Below are 4,985 nucleotides of genomic sequence, written 5' to 3'. Positions count from 1 at the left end.
TGCCTCACCTGCTTAGCCTTTCCATGAGGGGCTTCTCCGCAGGGCTTAAAGACCAAGGAGGTGGTTTGCAAAAGCTTCCAAGCAGAGAAGCGAATACAGTGGCTTTTCGGTCTTACTTTTTTAAGCTTTCTTAAAGCCATGGTTCTATTCTTTCCTCATATTCTCCTACCTATCCTTCTGTGAATCCCCCATTCATCCATCCATCCACTTATTCGCTCAACAAAGATTTATTGGGAAGCTACTATATTCCAGGGCTTCCTGGGTGGCGCCAGTGGTAAAGAACCCACCCGCCAATGTAGGAAACATAAGAGATGCCAGTTCGATCCCCAGGCCAGGAAGATCCCCTGGAAGAGGCCATGGCAACTCACTCCAGTATTCTTGCTTAAAGAATCCCCATGGACAGAAGAGCCTGGTGGGCTACAGTACATGGGGTCAAAAAGAGTCAGACATGACTGAAGCAACTTTCAGTTCAGTTCAGTTCAGTCACTCAGTCGTGTCCGACTCTTTGCGACCCCATGAATCGCAGCACGCCAGGCCTCCCTGTCCATCACCAACTCCTGGAGTTCACTCAGACTCACGTCCATCGAGTCAGTGATGCCATCCAGCCATCTCATCCGCTGTCGTCCCCTTCTCCTCCTGCCCCCAATCTCTCCCAGCATCAGAGTCTTTTCCAATGAGTCAACTCTTCGCATGAGGTGGCCAAAGTACTGGAGTTTCAGCTTTAGCATCATTCCTTCCAAAGAAATCCCAGGGCTAATCTCCTTCAGAATGGACTGGTTGGATCTCCTGGCAGTTCAAGGGACTCTCAAGAGTCTTCTCCAACACCACAGTTCAAAAGCATCAATTATTCAGGGCTTAGCCTTCTTCACAGTCCAACTCTCACATCCATACATGACCATAGGAAAAACCATAGCCTTGACTAGATGGACCTTTGTTGGAAAAGTAATGTCTCTGCTTTTGAATATGCTATCTAGGTTGGTCATAACTTTCCTTCCAAGGAGTAAGCGTCTTTTAATTTCATGGCTGCAGTCACCATCTCCAGTGATTTTGGAGCCCAAAAAAATAAAGTCTGACACTGTTTCCACTGTTTCCCCATCTATTTCCCATGAAGTGATGGGACCAGATGCCATGATCTTAGTTTTCTGAATGTTGAGCTTTAAGCCAACTTTTTCACTCTCTTTCACTTTCATCAAGAGGCTTTTTAGTTCCTCTTCACTTTCTGCCATAAGGGTGGTTTCATCTGTATATCTGAGGTTATTGATATTTCTCCCGGCAATCTTGATTCCAGCTTGTGCTTCTTCCAGCCCAGCATTTCTCATGATGTACTCTGCATATAAGTTAAATAAGCAGGGTGACAATATACAACCTTGACGTACTCCTTTTCCTATTTGGAACCAGTCTGTTGTTCCATGTCCAGTTCTAACTGTTGCTTCCTGACCTTCATACAGATTTCTCAAGAAACAGGTCAGGTGGTCTGGTATTCCCATCTCTTTCAGAATTTTCCACAGTTGATTGTGATCCACACAGTCAAAGGCTTTGGAATAGTCAATAAAGCAGAAATAGATGTTTTTCTGGAACGCTCTTGCTTTTCCCATGATCCAGCGGATGTTGGTAATTTGATCTCTGGTTCCTCTGCCTTTTCTAAAACCAGCTTGAACATCAGGAAGTTCACGGTTCACGTACTGCTGAAGCCTGGCTTGGAGAATTTTGAGTATTACTTTACTAGCGTGTGAGATGGGAATATTGACTGCAGCACTTTCACAGCACCATCTTTCAGGATTTGAAATAGCTCAACTGGAATTCCATCACCTCCACTAGCTTTGTTTGTAGTGATGCTTCCTAAAGTATTGCCAGCAAATTTGGGAAATTCAGCAGTGGCCACAGGACTGGAAAAGGTCAGTTTTCATTCCAATCCCAAAGAAAGGCAATGCCAAAGAATGTTCAAACTACCACACAACTGCACTCATCTCACACACTAGCAAAGTAATACTCAAAATTCTCCAAGCCAGGCTTCACAATACATGAACCACGAACTTCCAGATGTTCAAGCTGGTTTTAGAAAAGACAGAGGAACCAGAGATCAAATTGCCTACATCCATTGGATTATCAAAAAAGCAAGAGATTTCCAGAAAAACATCTATTTCTGCTTTATTGACTATGCCAAAGCCTTTGACTGCATGGATCATCACAAACTGTGGAAAATTCTGAAAGAGATGGGAATACCAGACCACCTGACCTGCCTCTTGAGAAACCTGTGTTCAGGTCAGGAAGCGACAGTTAGAACTGGACATGGAACAACAGACTTCTTCCAAATAGGAAAAGGAGTACGTCAAGGTTGTATATTGTCACCCTGCTTATTTAACTTATATGCAGAGTACATCATGAGAAACGCTGGGCTGGAAGAAGCACAAGCTGAAATCAAGATTGCTGGTAGAAATATCAACAACTTCAGACATGCAGATGACACCACTCTTATGGCAGAAAGCAAAGAAGAACTAAAGAGCCTCTTGATGAAAGTGAAAGAGGAGAGTGAAAAAGTTGGCTTAAACTCAACATTCAGAAAACTAAGATCATGGCATCTGGTCCCATCACTTCATGGTAAATAGATGGGGAAACAGTGGAATCAGTGGCTGACTTTACGTTTTTGGGCTCCAAGATCACTGCAGATGATGACTGCAGTCGTGAAATTAAAAGACACTTGCTCCTTAGAAGAAAAGGTATGATCAACCTAGACAGCATATTCAAAAGCAGAGACATTACTTTGCCAACAAAAGTCCATCTAGTCAAGGCTATGGTTTTTCCAGTAGTCATGTATGGATGTGAGAGTTGGCCTATAAAAAAAGCTGAGTGCCGAAGAATTGATACTTTTGAACTGTGGTATTGGAGAAGACTCTTGAGAGTCCCTTGGACTGCAAGGAGATCCATCCAGTCCATTCTAAAGGAAATCAGTCCTGAATACTCTTTGGAAGGACTGATGTTGAAGCTGAAACTCCAATACTTTGGCCACCTGATTCAAAGAGCTGACTCAATGGAAAAGACCCTGATGGTGGGAGGGATTGAAGGCAGGAGAAGGGGACAACAAAGGATGAGATGGTTGGATGGCATCCCCAACTCAATGGACATGAGTTTGGGTAAACTCCAGGAGTTGGTGATGGACAGGGAGGCCTGGCATGCTGTAGTCCATGGCAGTCACAAAGAGTCAGACACGACTGAGCGACTGAACTGAATATTCCAGGCACTGTTCTAGGTGCTGGGGTTAGAACAGTGAAGAGCACAGACAAAGATCCCACCCCTCTGGCCTCTCTCGCTTTCTGAGATGGCCAAACTCTATCTGTGAAGTGTGTTTCTTTCTAAATAAATCTGCTTCTTAGCTATCAAACAACAACAACCCCACCTCTCAAGGGGCTTACATTCTAGCAAGGCAAGAACAGAAAATAAAACAGAAAGAAAAGGGAATTGTGTTACTAGACCCATTTTACAGCTGAGTAGCCTGAGGAGCAGAGGCTAAATAACTTAAGCTGGTTTGATTCTGACTGATGATATTAAAAGGAGTATATCTGAGAGCCTGGTGAAGATGAACTTGACATCATTTTCCTTGGTGGGAACTTGGATCCTCACAGTGGGAACTTAACTGGCTTTTGCAAAAAGAACTCTGAGGCTTGTGAGCCAAGGATTTATGTTCCACCCTGCCTCTTTGTAGCTGTGTGATCTGGAGCATGTTTCTTACCCTTTCTGAACCTCGGTCTCCTCCCCTGAAAAACATGGATAAGAACACACTAACCTCTCTGATGGATGGTTCAGTAGTGGCCTCTGATGAATTCTCTCTCCTTGTGTAAGTCCCCTCTCACCTTGACTCTGGGCCTGGCTGTGTGACTTCCTCTGGCAATGGCAAATGTGAGTCAAGCAAAGGCTCGAAAAATGCTGCACTCTGCGGCTTGGTGTCCTGGAGCTCTGCCAGCCCCAGAAAGAAGCCCAAGCTGGGCTGCTGGAGACACGTGGCCCGGCCGACTGTTCAGCCTTTAGACATGTGAGCAAGGCTGCTGTAATCCTCTTGAACCCATTTGTTCCCTTGGATGATTGCACGTGAGTGACCCCAGGCAAGACCAGCAAATGAACTGCCTGGCCGAGTTCAGTTCAAATTGCTGGCCTGCAGAATTGTGAGCAAATAAAATGGTTGTTCCCTTAAAGCACTCCGTGTTAAGGTGGATGGTTACACGCCAATAGGGAACTACTCATGCAACGGCCTCAAACTGTGTCTCTGAGGATTGAATGAGAAAATGTCTGGAAAGCATGTGAAAGTGTGTTTGGCACAAAATGATAGCTCAGTCAAATGCAGTCCTTGTTATTATCAAATGATGGAGCCACGTTTCTTGGTTCGTGGAACCCTCTCTGTTGGCCTTTCTAGTTACCTAAGCGTAGAGTGTGTGGACACTGGACGACTCTGTGAGGTCACCTTGAACCTGCCTGTGGTGGCAGCAGATGGCGAGGTTAAGGGCTGCCTTAGGTGGACTTCAGCCTGACCACTCTTGAACGGGGACAGAAAGGGATTTCGGTTGGGTGGCCCCAACCGGCACTTATTTAAGGTTAAGTAACCAAGCCTGACAAATCTATTATGGACTCTGGGGTCCTTCCTGGAGCTTCAGAGTTTGCCCTGACCTGTACTTTGGGCAGGAGCGGGTGGTGATGCCCAGGTGGCTCAGTGGTAGAGAATCTACCAGCCAATGCAGGAGCCACAGGAGGTGTGGGTTCGACCCCTGGGTCCAGAAGATCCCCTGGAGGAGGAAAAGGCAATCCACTTGAGTATCTTTACTGGGATAATCCCACGGATAGAGGAGGCTGGCCGGCTACAGTCCATAGGGTTGCAAAGAGTCAGACGCAAATGAGTGACTGAGCATACATGCAGCTGCTTTGGGGGATTCCTCCTCCCTTTCACATATATATATTTAAACCTCTACTGTGTACCAGGCGCTGGGTGCCCAGGAAGC

The sequence above is a fragment of the Bubalus kerabau genome, chromosome 3, assembly GCF_029407905.1.
Source record: "Bubalus kerabau isolate K-KA32 ecotype Philippines breed swamp buffalo chromosome 3, PCC_UOA_SB_1v2, whole genome shotgun sequence".
NCBI classification, from domain to species: Eukaryota; Metazoa; Chordata; class Mammalia; order Artiodactyla; family Bovidae; genus Bubalus; species Bubalus kerabau.
Note: the sequence above shows the minus strand (reverse complement) of the source record.